Here is a 17,571-nt window from a genome sequence, read left to right on the forward strand (position 1 = left end):
TTATTATATTATATATCTTGTAAGAGTCAGGTTTTTGAATGATTTACATAAAATGGATCATCATTAGGTATTAATGCTTCTTAATTCTTTAAAGATATTAATGGTTTTAAAAAACAATATGAAATAGTATACAGGGCATTATAATTTCATATCTGAGAGTTTAGCTCTATCACAATATTACTAATTGAGAACAAAGGTGAAAATCAAGAAAAACCCTGAAAACCACATAAGCCCTGAACCAGCAAAATAAAAGGTACAGAATCTGTGCACTAAGTCTCATCTAGTTTCCTTATTTAAAAGGCCCCTGGAGTGTTCTGTGGGTGGTATTGTTTGTTGTGTGTGTGTGTAAATGCTCTGCGTGTCATCTGCAAGCAGGGGAGCTGGGGGGCGCCCTGGACTTGCTCTCTTTTCTGCTGTTCCTCAATCTACAGTCAGGTCTTCTCCACTCTGCCCCTAAATGATGGGGGAGGTCAGAGAAAAATTCAGATGACTCTTGTGTCTTACTTGGCTCCTTCTCTCTAGTCTTCATGTCTTCCAGGGGACCTCTGTCCCCCAGCCCTGCCCCCTCCCCACCCGTTAGCTGAAGGGCATCAGACTTGCCACTGCTCTCCAGACCAAGCTGCAGGCAAGAACGGCCTCGCAGACCCTCCTGGGGTGGACCCTGCCTGCTTCTCCAGCTTCACCTCTCCTCTGTCACATGTGCTCCGCTGAAATCACGACGCAAATTACTTCCCATCCTACATTCCTCACATTTGCTGGCCTCCTGGCCTTTCCCAAGCCGGGCCCTCTGACCTGAACACACACTCATCTCTTCTGCCTTTTCTCCTGTGAGCTTTCAAGCTGCTCGTCCTTTCGGGCTCAGCTTAGAAACCCTTGAAAGGCTTTGGGGATCACCCAAGGCCGGAGCCACCGCCATCCTCTGCCTTACACCTGCTGCTTCTCCATCGCAGCCCTGCGCCCATTAGCCCTCTCAGAGGCTGGGGCCTCTTCCCTCCATCAAACTCCTCCACTAGCTGGGCCACTTCCTCCCCCAGCACCACATGAGGAGCACCAAATTATAAGGGAGAGGAAGGCCGTCAGTGACAGATACACAGATGGGCAAGGTGTAGACTCAGAACTGGAGAGGAGACTAAATCAGGAACTTAAAGCTCTTGGTGTTTTGTGCATAGAAGCAAACTCCTTAGGAGTTTCACTAATAATAGAATACAAGACAGTGTCCAAATCAGTAACTAATACCTTTAAGAAAGGCATGTCAAGGCAAAAAAGAAAGAAACTATATATGAAATAGCAGCAAACTAGGTAAAATAACATTTGATCATTTATTACATGTGATAATTGCTCTGGTAAATTATTGCTTCAGTGTCACCTGGTAACCTCAAAATAGTCATTTTAGTTCTAGGTGTGTCTAACTCGTGTTTCCTTCCTCGATGCAGGATGATCAATGATAGTAAATGCAGTGCTTATACATATAATTGATTAAATAGTTTTGAAATATGCAGTATATAGAATTATAGAGTTTGTAGAATTTTTCAGTTAGAATTGCTTGAATTGTTAAATTACTTTATTGTTCCTTTGCTGACTTTTGTGAAGCCTTTGTATATAAAGAAGCCAGCATTGTTACATTTATAGATGCAAACCTACTGCTTTGATGTGGACCAATTTTCAAGTGTTAAGAAAGCAGTTAAAGGAAAGGGGAAGATAAGAGCTCTCTCCATTCTCTTTCAGGTAATCATTATACACAGACTTAATTCTAACTTAATTCTTTTTTAATCACCTGCAGTATTGATGTGAAATATCAAAACATTCTTTGAAAGAAATAGAAGAGCTCACAAGTGGAATGCTAACTGGTGGCCACGGTGCGGACCCACCCCCCAGAACCTGCAGCCGAAGCCCCCTCCCCGCAATGCAGGGGCCCCAGGCTCACCGCGCAGCAGCTGGAGGTCGGGATGCCTGGAGCCCCTGGTCCTGCTGCCTCACAGCCGAGGAGCCCCCCTCCGCCAGGCCTTCCCCGCCAATCGCAGCCCAGACCCAGACTGGAGAAGCAACCAGGGGCTGGACGGGCCAGGGGAGTCTGTCAGACAGTGACCCTGAGCTGTGGGAGCTCCTTCAAGGGAGAAGACAGGCAATGTCGTGGCCTGGACTCACTGCCTCAGAGAATTTCTGCAGTCGAGCTGCGCTGGAAGCCCTGGGGTCCTGTCTGAACAACAAGTCCTCGGGGGTTATCCTGGCAAGAGATATTCTGGAGGAGCAGAGGTAGGGGATGAAATCGAGCTGCTGTGTCAACGCCGGGCCTTGGAGGCCTTTGACCTGGATCCTGCACAGTGGGGGTCAGTGTCCAGCCTTATTCGGGGTCCCCAGCCAATCTGGGGCCTATAGAGCCCTTCTGCAGCCTGACGACCCAATCATGGGGCTGGACCGCCTGACAGTGGCCATCTCGCCCATGGCTGTATGTCCGATGTCCAGAGGATCTCAGCCGCATCCATCTTCTTTGAGTCTATGCCCTATAAACTGAACCCCCAACCTGGCCTTACTGACCATGCCCGGCTGGCAATCACTGCTCGACTTTTCCGACCACGGCCCGTCATAGCTGGAAGCAGCGCCTGTGCCCGCCTCGTTGATTGTGCCCGCACGAGAGAGGTGTGTGAGGAGGCCAAAGCACACCTGCTGGCAGACATGGCCCACATGAGTGGCCTGGTGGCTGGCAGGGTGATCCCTTCACCTTTCAGTCATGCGCATGTTGTCACCACTGCCACTCACAAGACACTTCGAGGGGCCACGTCAGGACTCATCTTCTACCCGAAGGGGGTACAGTCTGTGGACACCAAGACTGGCCGGGGATCCCTTCTATGTTTGAAGACCGAATCAACTTTGCTGTGTTCCCATCCTTGCAGGGGGCCCCCCACAACCATGCCATTGCTGCAGTGGCTGTGGCCCTAAAGCAGGCCCGCACCCCCATGTTCCGGGAGTACCCCTGCAGGCTCTGAAGAATGCTCGGGCCGTGGCTGGTGTCCTGCCAGATCGAGGCTACTCCCTGGTGTCTGGTGGCCTGACAGCCACCTAGTGCTGGTGGACCTGCGGCCCGAGGGCCTGGATGGGGCCTGGGCTGAGCGGGTGCTGGAGCTTGTATCCATCACAGCCAACAGGAACCCCTGTCCTGGAGACCCAAGTGCCATCACTCCGGGGGGCCTTCGGCTTGGGGCCCCAGCCTTGACCTCTGGACAGTTTCGTGAGGATGACTTCTGGAAGGTGGTGCACTTTATAGATGAAGGGTCAACATTGGCTTGGAGGTGAAGAGCAAGACCCCCAAACTGCAAGATTTCAAATCCTTCTTGCTCCACGACCCAGAAACAAGCCATGGGCTTGCTGACCTCAGGGAGCGGGTGGAGCAGTTTCCGGGGCCTTCCCCTGCCTGGTTCTGATGAGCACTGAGGGCTCCAAGGAAATGAGGCCCATGGACTAAAGTCATTCGCCTTCCCTGTACCTGGACCAGGGGAGGGGATCGCTGACCAATGTCAGCCCGTGGCGGCTGTGACTCAGCCTCAGGCTCTGGGTGCCTCAAAGCCCGGTCCCCGCAGGCCCTGGGCCTCAGGAGCGTGCAGGGAGCAGGGTGCGGGCTGTGCGGGGTGTGAGGCTCTGACGGGTGCGGGCCCGCCTCTCCCGGGCTGCGGGAGCCCAGGTCCAGCTCTGAGTCCCACTGAGTTCAGACCGGACAGGACTTGGACGGGAGAAGGGGGGGAAGGAGCAGCCAGGCTTCCGCCGCCTCTCACCCAAGATGCGGGGCTCCTGCCAGTTTCCCGCCTCTGTGCCCCTGATGCCATCCTGGCAGGACCCTGCCACCCAGCCCCCGCTGTCCCAGGGCCTTCCCGAGGACTCCAGGAGGGATGGGAGGTGCTGGGCTGGGAGCCCTGCCCGGGGGGCACCCGGTGCCTGCTGTGCAACAGACGGGCTGCTGGGTCACAGGCAGGTAACAGAAACCCCAAAATTTCGATATTCTAAATCCATGAGGTTTTAAAAACTCTGTCATGAAAGGAAGTCTTAGGTAGGTACCCAGGGATCCAAACTCGGCTGCTTTCTCATCTTTTCATATTGGCACCCACCCTCAAAGGTCCCTCCTGTGCCAGAATGGAGGCTGGAGCTCCAGCCATCAAGCCCTCACTTAGAAAGGGCCCTTCCTGAACCCCACTAACTTCTACCCAGGTCCCATAGCTGTCAATTTAGCCACGGGCCTCACCTAGCTGGGAGATGTGGTCTAAGCACAGTTCTGCCCTCAATACAATCGCCTTCCACAAAAAGGGGGGAATGCGTTTGCATAAGACAACCTGCAGGCCCCACTACATCCTGTTGCTCTTTAACCTTTGCAGGGAGGGGGGTGTTTATCACACACACAACTCAGGGGAAATAAATGTGCTCAACAACTTATGAGGAAAAACATAGTCTGTGACTCACACTGCGCTAGGCCCTTTGCACACATGGTCCTGCTTACCCCTCAGGGCAGGCGTTCCCAGCCCCATGGTGCAGATGAGCACCGGGAGGTGTAATGCTGACAAACTAGAATGCAGAGGACCCTTTAGATAGACCAAACCGTCTGACACGAGTTGCTGCACAGTACTGCAAGCACTCGGGCCTAAGGAATAGGATTCTGTGTGCTGAGTCCACAAAGGCCCCTCCGTCTAAGGCTGACAAAAATCAACAAACAGGAGGCTACGACCGCTGCCCTGTAGCTCATGAATCAGGCCTCCCATGACACACCAATGAAAAAATAGTCATGTCAGAATACCTGTATGGTGCTGTAAAAGCAAACATGCTTGGTAAAAAGTCAAAAGGAATGGAAAAGTTTGAGCTTGATATTTCCCAGCATAGACCAGGGGTTATTGATAAGTCTGGAGCTCCCTTTAAGCATTCAATAGCCTTATGCCTGTTGTATACTTGCTGCTCCATTACGCATCAGGGATTACTGAGGTAAATTAGATATGGCCCTGCCCTTAGGGAGCCCACCATCTATGGGGAGAAAGAAAGTACACAGACAATCTGAACATATCATGACAACTGGGTGGCATGGGAACACGTGAGAAGGGCATCCCCCCGGAGGGGCGGCAAGGGAGGAAGAGAGAGTCGTCGGGAAAGACTTGCTGAAGAGTTGACAGCTGAACAGGGTCTTGAAAATTGAGCTGGAGGGGACCAAGCCAGGCGTAGGGAAGGAGAGTCCAAAAGTAGGCAGATGCCATAGAGGGCGGCACATGGTTCGGCTGGGAGGGAATGAAGAGAGGAGGGAGGAGAGCACCCTGAAGAGTTGGCAGGGCCTTGCTGTGACGGGTCACATACACCATGCCTAGGAGTTCCCATCCTCTGGCCACTGGCATCCTTCCCTCCTTGTTTGGGAGGAGCTACTTTACCTGTGTGCAGTCTTGGGGCGTTCTTAATTTAGACGCCCTCTGCTCCCCCAGCGGATGGGTGGGCAGTTGACTCCAGCTCAGCCAATTGGAGCATCACCAAGTCAAGAGGGAAAGTAGTTCGATGGGGCGTTAAGGAGAGTGTTGAAACATCTTCACTAGAACGGAAGTGAAGGGGGTTTCTTTGAATCATGAAAAGGCTACTAGTTGGAAGGGAAGCCAAGCCCTGGGTAGATGTGTGTGATGTTTTCTTATAGCCTGGGTTCTTGTTACTTCATTTTCATGTCTCATAACTGGGTGGAAATTCTGTATTTCATTCACTGGAAATATGTACTCTGTAGTTGTAATCATATTTTGTAACTGAAAATTCAATACTTACTGTTTTAAATGAACACTGTTATGGAAGATTCAGATTATGTAGACATCACTTCTCTATTACAGTTTGGATGGGGTTCTATTAAACACATTTTTGGGTAACATGTGCGAAAGCCCTATCCAATTTTCCTCTTATGCCATGTTCACCTAACAAGCTTTTTGAAGTTTCAACCCAATAACAATAAGGTTTCCAGTGGAAAGATGATTCCTGTGTTATTTATGTTATACGAGAATTCTTTAGTTTTCTGTATTTTAAGGCCTTCAAACTGTTGCACCATCTCACCCAAAATAAAACAGAACTGACTTCCTAGCAGAGCTTCTGCCTTCATTACCTCCTGTAGTGAGATTTCAAGACACACCCGGGAGCCGTGATGCAGGGGAAGGAAGCCAGAATTGAGAGGAGGTGCTGCAGCTGCTCTAATAGCCTCTCACCCCTCCGGGTGGAGAAGGGATACTGGAGAACTGGAAAGAAAACCTAAGATTTCCAAGACTTTGCTTCCTGGTAGAAAGAGCTGAATGGGGGAGACGGAGGACCTTGTCTCACTGGCACCTTCCAAATCTCATCACCTCAATTTACACGAAGACGTAGTTTCAGCCGTAGCTTCCACCACTGGGGCCAGAAGGAGAGTGGAATGGAAACGGTGAATCCAGCGTCCAGCGCCCACCACACGGAGACGTCACGAAATGCCCTGGTGGAGGAGGGACGGATAGACCTCGCTTCATCCTGCCCTCCCCAGAGGAAGCTCTGATGTGCTGAGCGGGGCTGCAGCCAGTGGCCTCCACGTTCGATCCCTTGAAATCAAAGCTGTATAATTTTTTTAAATGAAACAATAAGTTGTTATATATAAAGCCTGATTTTAAGCACTTTTCCATTTCTTTCCGAGTCATACTGGCTTTCTACTCAAAATGCTGATAAAGGAAAAAATGAATGTAGAATTAGGTATCCATTAAATTCCTTTTTGTGTGTGAGTCGTTCTTAGTGAATCGAGTTGGGAGTTTCAGAGGAGACAAGTTTTCTGATGGTGGAAGTCAAATAGAGCTCAAACGCTCACACGTAATTTCTCTCCTTTTCCTCCCTAGAGTAAAAGTATCAGTAGAAAGGTTATCACATGTGGATACTGTTCAAAGGATCTAATGATGATGAAATGTAATTTTTATCTCTCGAGCAACTTCTTAGTTTATCTGAGAATGACTTCTTTGAGTGACAGGTAAAGCTGTTTAATTCCCCGTGCTGGAGGAAACCCTGCCTAGAGGAATTGTTATTAACTGTGGAACAAGGGAGGTTTCATGGGCTTTCCATAAAGAACAGCAGTGTTGAGAGGAGGCAAGATTGTGGGGGGTGTGGGGTAAAAACCGAGCTGTGTTCTTAAGTTCCAAGAGGGCACTAATTAGAGCCACTTGCAAGGAAGCTCTTTTTAACTTACTTTCATGAGTGTAATGTACTTTTGGTGAGGCTTTCAGAAGAAATTTTTCTTAAGGCATAAAAGGATTGCAAGTTAGGTTGTGTTAAAATGCTCAGAGCAGTTGTTTGGTTGGTTGGTTGTTGTTTGGCTTTTCTGTGTAATTTAATCCCCAATCTTTGTGTGTTTTTTTAATTCTCACCCGGGGATATTTTTTCCATTGCTTTGCAGAGAGTGTGGAAGGGAGAGAGAGAGTGAGAACCATTGATGTGAGAGAGACACATGGACCTGTTGCCTCCCCCACACCGAGGCCGGGGATCAAGCCTCCAATAGAGGTACATGCCCTGGACCCAAATCAAACCCAGGACCCTTCAGTCCCCTGGCCGACACTCTAACTACTGAGCGACCGGCCAGAGCTATCCCCACTCTTTTTCTTTCTTTTCACATCCCAGGTTGGACTAGCTGAAAACTCCTGATTGATTAGGCCTAACTCAGTAGACTGCGTTATGAACTAGAGCACTAACAGGAAACTCCTGATGTAAATATGCCTCTTTACGCCGTGTTTCCAACCTTCCACCGCACGCACTCTTTAGTTAATACTAAAGCACTTGGCTCCATGGCATCATCTCCCGTGATGTTCTCAATAACATGCTTGGCCACTGCGTTCCATTTCCCCCATCGCCCCCTGTAATGAAGGTAAAGGGACAACTGCTCTTGCACAGCCAGTGAGGCGCCGACGGGAGCACTTGCCCTGTGAGTCTCCCTCCAGTGTCCGTCACAGGCTCACCTCGGAGATGCTGCGGGCTGGGTTCGGGAACACGGCAACAGACCGAGTGTCACAGTGAGGCAAGTCGCATGGCGTTTTCAGCTGCCAGGTGCATAGAAAAGTCGTGTTCACTCTATGCTGTAGCCTGTTAAGGGTGCAATTGCATTACGTCTGAACAATGTACATATTTTAATTTAAAAATACTTATTGCTGAAAATGCTATCATCGGAGCCTGTTGGAAAAATGCACTGAAAGACTTACACACACTTTGTGGCAGGGTTGCCACAAAACTTCAATTTGTAAAAAACAAACAAACAAACAAACAATAAGCACACAGTATCTGCAGAGCCCAATAAAGCAAAACGCAGTAAAAAAAAAGTGTGCCTGCATTGGGTAGAATAAATGTTCTAGCATAGCAGTTACCCAAATTACAACTTTGTTTCCTTTTAGTCATTTCTAATTGTGTTTGACATAAGCCACAATAAAATTTTCTCAGTATGAGCTATTTTCAGCCATGCAAAAGTTAATTGAAATGTGAAAGTTTTATCCCTAATATAAGATGGGCATCCATGTTCAATCACATCCACAGAGCACCTTGACTAAGACAAAATTGTAAAGACTCCACCAAAGAAAGAAAAAGATTAGAATTAATAAATGAATTCAGTAAAGTTGCAGAATACAAAGACCATATCAAAATTACAACTAAATTATTGAACAAGCACCCTTGAGAAGCAACTGAAGACTAGCTGAACAGAACACCTATAAGTAAGGATATAAAGAAGCCATGTCAGACTGATAGGATGGGCGGAGAGGAAAAAGGACTGGCCCCACAGCCACGTGTGGCGGTTAAGAATCGGGAGGGATATCTCCCCTTGGTTTCTCCTGAGGAGTTAGGGGTCCCAGCCCCACACCAGGCTCCTTAGCCTAGACCACCAGTACAGGGAAGAGGAGTCCCCATAACACCCGGATGTGAAAATGAGAGAGGACTCTGCCTGGGTGACACAGAGGGCTGCTGGGGTCCCAGATAGTCTTCTTAAAAGGCTTGTGGACACACCTACTTGCTGATGAACTAACTCCTTCTGAGCTCCAGTGCTGGAGCAGCAGCTCAGAGAGCACCAGGTATATACAAGGAGGAACCCAACTGTCTAGCTTCAGGGTGAGGGCGGGAGGTGCAGCTCTGTCCTGGACTAAAGTGCTGGCAGGTGCCAATGTCCCTTTGCAGAGCCCTCCCTCAGCACAGCCTGTATGCGCAGGTGGGCACCAAATCTGCTTCTTCATCCACCCCCCCCGACCCCCCCCCCCGCTTAGGTGATTCCCTGAGCTCCCCCCACCCAACTGACCCATAGGCCAGACCCCTTTCAGCAGCTGTTACTCACAAGCAGCTGGCCTCAGCCCACGCTGTGGACTGCCCTACATTTTCTGAAAGAGCCACAAACCTGAAACAAGCAGTGGATGGGCCCAGAGGGCCCTGTACTAAGTGGCCCCCAGCCCTGCGCTAGTGGCAGTTGGCCTTGGTTTGAAGCATAGCCTCTCACTGGAGCTTCCAAGCCCAGCAGAGGCACCTACCAGCCACAAGTCATTTCGTAGCTCATACCAGTTTGCCCCACGGCCAGGCACAAGCAGTGGCTGAGCTGGGCCTGCGTTAGAGCTCCTCCCAAGAGGCCCCAAAACCAACCCATGAGCTATGAGCTTTAGACCAAAACAGGGCACCACCAAATTACCACCTCAAATGACACACCCAAAGAGTGGGCTCAGTAAGCAACAGAGCCCCATTAAAGTGTATTCTGCTCTGTGGGTTCAGCGCCCACACAAAAAGTCTCTCAGGCTTTCTCCGTGCCTCTGGTGCTCTTCAAGCTGTGCCCCAGTGCTGGGGCGCAGGGTGGTGGGTCCGTCAGCAGGTGAGTCTGCGGGGGGCTCTTGGGGAGGAGGGGCCCTTTGTCTCACTCAGCCCCCCTCTTCCTGGGTTGATAGTCGGAAGTTATGGGGACTTCCCTTCCCACTCACAGGAACCCTGGGCTGGGAGCGTGGTGTGGGGCTGAGGCTGTCACTCCTCTTGGGAAACCTCCACCCCAGAGACAGGCCTGCCCATTGTTTCATTTTATTTTATTTTAATTATTTTTGGTGCTGTTGGCACTGTTACAGGGGCCCCCATTTTGCCTCCCTTTGCCCCCCGGCTTTGGCCACGGTGTTGTCGGTGCCCATGGCCCATGCATGTATGTTCTTTGGTAATCTCTTCTTAGTTTATCTTCACCCAAGGATATTTTTGTTTTTTGCTTTTCAGAGAGTGCAAGGGGCAGTGCGGTGGAGAAACATCACTAGGAGACACAGGTCAACTGATTGCCTCCCGCAGGGCCCTGACCAGGGGCGGGAATCGAGCCTGCAACCGAGGTAAAGGCCCTTGGCCTGAATCAAACCTGGGGCCCTTCAGTCTGCAGGTCGACCCTCTAACCACTGAGTCAAACCAGCCAGGGCATCTCTTCACCTTCTTTTATTCAGTCCCCACCCCCCTGACATTTGTCAGTCTGTCCCATGCATCCATGCCTCTGGTTCTATTTTGTTTGTCAGTAATTTTGTTCATTAGATTCCACATATTAGTGAAATCATATGGATTTTTCTTTCTCTCACTGGCTTGTTTCACTCAGCATAATAATCTCCAGGTCCACGCATGTTGTCGAAAAGCCTGAGAGTTCCTTCTTTTTCCCAGCCATGCGGTATTTCATGGTGTAAATGTCCCACAGCTTCTATATCCATCATCTGCTGATGGGCACTTGGACTGTTTCCAGATCTTAGCTATTGTAAATAACGCGGCTATGAGCACAGGGGTGAGTGTATTCTTCCTAATTGGTGTTTCACGATTCTTAGGATATATTCCCAGAAGGAGATCCCTGGGTCAAACGGCAGCTCCATTTTTAGTTTTTTAAGGCAACTCCATACTGTTTTCCACAGTGGCTGCACCAGTCTGCATTCCCACCACTGTCCCCTGCTCTCATCCTTGCCAGTACTTGTTGATTTATTGATGGCAGTTCTGGTGGGTGACAGGTGATACCTTGCTGTCGTTTTAACTTGCCTCTCTGATGATTAGTGACGTTGGGCATTTTTTCATATGTCTTGGCCATCTGTATCTCTCCTCTTTGGAGAAGTGTCTATTCAAGTCCTTTGTCCACTTTTAACTGGATTGTTTGTCTTCCTGATTTTGGGTTGTATCAGTTCTTTATATATTTCGGAAATTAATCCCTTATCAGGTGTATCATTGGCAAATATGTTCTCCCATACAGTGGAATCCCTTTTCATTTTGTTTATGGTATTTTTTGTGGTGCAGAACCTCTTTATTTTGATGTAGTCCCATTTGTTTATTTTCTCCTTTGTTTCCCTTGCCCTAGGAGATATATCAGCAAAAATATTGCTATAAGAAATGTCTGAGGTTTTACTGCCTGTTTTCAAAGATTTTTATGGTTTTATAACTTACATTTAAGTTCTTTACCCATTTTGAGTTTATTTGTGTGTAAGCTGTAAGTTGGTGGTGGTAGTTTCATTTTTTGCATGTTCCTGTCCCGTTTTCCCAGCACAGCTTATTGAAGAGGCTGCCTTTTCTCCATCCTATGCTCTCGCCTACTCTGCCAGACTGCAGTTGTCCATGACAGTGTGGCTGATTTCTCGGCTCTCGGTTCTGTTCCGTTGATCTGTGTGCCTGTTCTTGTGTCAGCTCCAGGTCACTTGGATTCCAGTGCGGTACAGTGTAGTTTGACATCTGGTGATGTAATACGTCCAGCTCTGTTCTTCTTTCTCAAGATTGCTGAGGCTATTCGGGTCGTTTTTATTACCATATAAATTGTTGGAATATTTGTTCTACACCTGTGAAATAAATGTTTTTTTGATATTACTATTATTTTTAAATTTGTATTTTATGTTTTCATCACTTTTTATCCCCTGTCTGTCCTCTTCCACCTACAAGCAACCCCACCCCTCACAATCACCACACTGTTCTCCATGTCCAGGAGTTCTCTCTCCCTCTTTTTTTTTTTTTTTTCTCAATAGGAATTGCATTGAATCTGTAGATTGCTTTGAGTAGTATAGACATTTTAATGATGTTAATTCCTGCAATCCATGAACACAATATATGCTTCCACTGATTTGTATCTTCCTCATTTTCTTTCTTCAATATCCTACAGTTTTCCGAGTACAGGTTTTTTACCTCCTTCTTTAAGTTTATTCCTAAGTACTTTATGTTTTTTGTTGCAATAGTAAATGTTTTTTTTTTCTTAATTTCTCTTTCTGATAGTTTGTTATTAGTGTATAAAAATGCCACCAACTTCTGAATATTAATTATGTATACTGCTACTTTGCCACATCCATTTATTAGATCTAGTAGTGTTTTGGTGGAGTCTTCAGGGTTTTCTAGGTCCAATATCATGTCATGTGTGACTAATGACAGTTTTATTTTCTCCTTTCCAATTTGTATGCCTTTTATTTTCTCCTCTTGTCTGATTGCTGTGGCTAGGATTTCCAGTACTATGTAGAATAAGAGTGGTGTCTTCTTCCTGATCTTAAGGGTAAGGCTTATAGTTTTTCCTCATTGAGGATGATGTTGGCTGTAGGTGTGTCATATATGGCCTTTACTATCTTGAAGTATGTTTCCTCTATTCCCACTTTGCTGAGAGTTTTTATCATAAGTGGGTGCTAGATTTTATCAAATCCTTTTTCTTCACGTACAGATATGATCATGTGATTTTTCTCTTTCAATTTGTTTATGTGATGTATCACATTTATTGATTTGCGAATAGTGTACCAGGCTTGCATCCCTGGACTAAATCCCTCTTGGTCATGTTGTATGATCTTTTTTAATATATTGCTGGATCCTATTTGCTAATAATTTGTTGAGGATTTTAGCATCTATGTTCACCAGGGATACTGGCCTATGATTTACTTTCTTTGCCGTGTCTTTATCTGGTTTTAGAATTAGGATAATGCTGGCCTCATAGAAAGAGTTGGAAGTCTTCCCTCCTCTTCACTTTTTTGGACTAGTTTGAGGAGGATAGGGGTTAGTTCTTTTTTGAATGTTTGGTAAAATTTGCCTGTGAAACCATCTGGTCCAGGACTTTTGTTTGCTGGGAGTTTTTTGCTCTGCTTCAATTTTATTAGTTGTAATCAATCTATTTGGGTTTTTCTGATTCTTCTGTATTCAGTTTTGGAAAAATGTATGCTACTAGGAATTTCTCCTTTTCGCCCAGGTTGTCTAATTTGTTGGCATAGAGTTGCTCATAGTATTTTCTTACAATCCTTATATTTCTGTGGAGTAAGTGGTTACTTCTCTTTCATTCCTGATTTTATTTATTTGGTCCTCTCTCTTTTTTTCATCATGAGTCTGGTTAAAGTTTTATCCACCTTGTTTATCTTTTCAAAGGGCCAAATCTTTGTTTCATCGATCTTCCGTATTTTTTTTAGACTGTCATTTATTTCCACTTTGATCTTTATGATTTCCTTCCTTCTACTTACTTTAGACTCTGTTTGTTGTTGTTCTCCTAGTTACTTTAGGTGTAGAATTAGATTATTTACTTGAGATTTTTCTTTCTTCTTACGGTAGGCCTGTAATGCATGAACTTCCTTCTCAGGACTGCTTTCGCTGTGTTGCATAGACTTTGGGTTGTGTGTTCATTTCCATTTGTCCCAGGGAATTTTCTATTTCTTCCTTGACCTTATTGGTAAGGCATTCATTGTTTAATAACATGCTATTTAGCCTCCATTTGTTTGAATGTTTAGGAGTTTTTAAAATTATAATTGATTTCTAGTTTCATGCCATTGTGATCTGAGAAGATGCTTGACATGATTTCAGTTTTCTTGAATTTGTAAGACCTGTTTTGTGTCCTAACATGTGGTCTATCTTTGAGAATGTTCCATGTGCATTTGAAAAGAATGCATATTCTGCTGTTTTGGGATGACATGTTCTTTAAATATCAATTAAATCCATCTGTCCTAGTGTGTCATTTAAGGCTGCTCTTTCCATGTTGATTTTTTTTGTCTGGAAGATGTATCCATTGTTGTCATTGGGATGTTAAAGTCCCCTACTATGACTGTATTGCTGTCGATCCCTCCCTTAAAGTCCACCAAGAGTTGTTGTTTTTTAATATATTTAGATGCTCCTATATTGGGTTCATATATATTTTAAAGTGTTATATCTTGTTGGATTGATCCCTTCAGTATTAGATAATGACTTTCTTTGACTCTGTGATGGTCTTTGTTTTAAAGTCTGTTTTTTCAAATATAAGTATTACTACCCCAGATTTTTTTTTTTTTTTTTTTTTCATTTCCGTTTGCATGGAATGTTTTTTCCCATACCTTTACTCTCAGCCAGTTTCAATCTTCAATTCTGAGGTGGGTCCCTTGTAGACAGCGCATATATGGGTCATGTTTTCTCATTCATTCAGTTATCCTGTGCCTTTCGATTGGAGCATTTAGTCCATTTACACCTAAGGTTACTATTGGTATGTACTTATTTATTGCCATATGTACCTATGTTTCTCTCTCTTTCTGTTTGTTCTTATTAAAGCAGATCGCTTTCTATTTTTTGCAGTGCTAGTTTGGTGGTAATGAACTCTTTAGTCTTTTTGTCTGGAAAGCTCTTAATTTCACCTTCAGTTTTAAATGATAACCTTGCTGGATAGAAGAGTCTTGGGTGCAGGCCATTGCTTTCCATTACTTTGAATTCTTCTTGCCAATCCCTTCTGACCTGATGTGTTTCTGTTATGAAATTACCTGACAGCCTTATGGGAACTCCCTTGTCCTTAACAAACTCTTTCTGTCTTGCTGCCTTTAAAATTAATTCGTTGTCTTAACCTTTTCCATTGTAGTTATGATTTGTCTTGGAGTGGATCTCTTTGGATTCATCTTGATTGGAACCCTGTGTTTCCTGAGCTTATGTGACTTTCTTGTTCCCTAGGTTAGGGAAGTTCTCTGTCATTATTTCTTCAAACAGGTTCCCTAGTCCCTTGTTCAATTTCTTCTCCTGGACCCCTATGATGTAGATGTTGTTACATTTCATATTCTCTTAAACTGATCATCATTCTTTTGAATTTTTTTTTTATTTTTACTGTACTGATTAGGTGTTTGTTCTACCTTGTGTTCTAAATTGCTGATCCTCTGCTTCATCCATCCTACTTCTTATTCCTTCCAGTGTATTCTTGATGGCATTCTTCATTTCCGACTGGCTCTTTTTCATGGTTTCCATGTAATTTTTAATGCTGTTGTTGTTCTCACTAAATTCCTTGAGCATCCTTATAACCGTTACTCTGAACTCTATCTTATAAATTGCTTGATTCCATTTCATTTAGTTCTTTTTTTGGAGATTCCTCCTGTTCTTTCGTTTGGAGCCGGTTTTTGTGTGTCCCCATTTTGGCTGTTTCTTTGTGTTTGTTTTTGTGCATTAGATAGAAATGCTATGACACTCAGTCTCCCTGGGGTGTCCTTATGTAGTAGGTGTCCTGTGGGACCCAGTGGTGCAGTCTTATTGATCTTCTGAGTTGTGTGTTCTAGGAATGTCCCTTGTGTGTGTTATGTGGGCCTTCCCTTTGTAATTGGGTTTTGATTGCTGTTGGCTCATTTGTGGCTGGGATCCACCTTCAAACTGGCTGACTATGAGGCTCCACTCTGACTATGCCATGCAAGCAGTTGTAAGGGGCAGTCTTGAGCAGGCCTCCTCTGCCAGTCCTTAGTTAAGAGCCTCCTCTGCAGACAATCTTCAGTTTGTAATTCAGGGAGATTGTTCCCAATCTTAGTTTTATTCCAGTTTGGTTCTGGGAGAAGGTGCAAGAAAGATCCACCTACTTTGCTGCAAACTGGAACCTCTCCCCTCCTGATTTTGAACTACCACATGTGTTTCTGACACATTTTTTTGAGTCTCTGCCCCTCTTACAAGCCTCGATGTGGCTTCTTTATATCCTTATTTATAGGATTTCTGTTCAGCTCGTCTTCAGGTGGTTCCCAGGGGTGGTTGTTCTGTAATTTAGTTGTGATTTTGATGTAGTGGGTGGAGGGGGTGAGCAGAGTGTCTACCTACTCTGCCATCTGGAAGGTCAGAATCCTCTGCTCTTTACTAAGGGGACTGTATGGCCTTGCTGTTAGAAGCCTCTACATGCTCTACTTCCCAAAAATTGATTGGAAAAAGATTCTGAACCCTTCTCATCCACACTGGCATGTGGGATCCTAGGGGCGCTTTAGCGACACAGTGGTGGGTCTGAGGAGTCCCAGAAGGTGGCTGTGTAGCCACTAAGGAGCTGTCCCTGCAAAGGAGGCCATTCTGATATCTGCTGTAGGAGCCCTGGGTCCAGAAGATGAGGCTTGCTGCCTGCAAGGCCCAGAAAAGCTGAACAGGCTCAATGAGACATGTGGAACAGAGCAGGGAGAGGATGGGAGCCTGGATGGGGCTGAAGGTAGGCTGTGACTCTGTAGGAAGATTTGGAAACAGTAGATCAGGATATGAAGGCCCCTACCAACAAGTCGAGATTCCCCTCTCTCCATCCCCCTTAGCCCGACTCACCTCTTGTGGCTGCAAGTAGGAGGGAACACTGAGGTAATGTCAGCTTGGAGGTCAGTGCTCTAGGTCCTTCCCATAGCTCACCCATGCTTTAAATAACAAACATGTCAAAACATTGTAGTACTTTAAGAAGGCTGGACCTCTTTTCTGGAAACACCGCAGAAACATAGTCTGAACCACGAACTGTATTTTAATAACTCAGAATTCTGTGTTTGCACCCTCCCCAGCTCTGTCTGAAGATTCCAGTTGATCATGAGCCCTTAATCAAATTACTGACTGGACATCTCCCAATGCAGTGAGTGTGAGTGCGTCTGTGTCCATTACAGCTTTGTGTTGATTATCTGTTTCCTCCACTAGAATGCACAATGCAAAATGGAGCCTTTGCATGGAGGTCATTGATGTTTGCTAAATCATTATTGGATGAGTGTTGTCATAGTTTGGGTTCTTTGGAAGAAGATGTTTACTGAACAACACCTGTGAGAGGATTGAAAAAGAAAACAGGATTTGGCAGAGTGAAAGTTGAACTCTGAGGCAGGTCCCAAAACACCAGCTCCTAAAGGAGCTGAGGATCCAGGCTGTCTCTTCAGAATTGTCCTCAGTTAGAAGCTTGAGCCTGCAACCGAGGTACGTTCCCTTCTTTGAAATAGAACCCAGGACCCTTTAGTCCCTGGGCCGTCACTCTAACCACTGAGCAAAACGGGCTTGAGCTGATACAGTCTTGGTATTAAATCTTTTTTCTTGTTAAGTGCATTGCATATATCTTTTCTCTAGTTCCCATTTTGCTGACCATTGATGAATAGATTTTGATTTGATTCAATGCCTGAATCTTTTCCTTTAAGATTTTTGTTTTCTTTAAAATCTTATTTAAGAATTTCTCTCTTAGCCCAGCCACTGTGGCTCAGTGGTTGACCATCAACTTCGAATCCAGGAGATCTCTGTTCGATTCTCAGTCAGGGCACATGTCTGGGTTGTGGGATTGATCCCCAGTAGGGGTCTTGCAGGAGGCAGCAGATCAATGACTCTCTCATCATTGATGTTTCTCTCTCTCTATGTCTTCCCCTTCCTTTCTCTAAAATCAATAAAGATATATTTTTTAAAAACAAACAAAAGAGA

The 17,571-nt window shown here is 45.7% G+C and overlaps 1 pseudogene; it reads left to right on the forward strand.

Annotated features, from left to right (window-relative positions):
* Window positions 1-1,903: 1,903 nt before the first annotated feature.
* On the forward strand, window positions 1,904-3,429 carry LOC107545084 (serine hydroxymethyltransferase, mitochondrial pseudogene; annotated as a pseudogene).
* Window positions 3,430-17,571: the final 14,142 nt, after the last annotated feature.

This window comes from Miniopterus natalensis, chromosome 12 (assembly GCF_054644295.1).
Source record: "Miniopterus natalensis isolate mMinNat1 chromosome 12, mMinNat1.hap1, whole genome shotgun sequence".
NCBI classification, from domain to species: Eukaryota; Metazoa; Chordata; class Mammalia; order Chiroptera; family Miniopteridae; genus Miniopterus; species Miniopterus natalensis.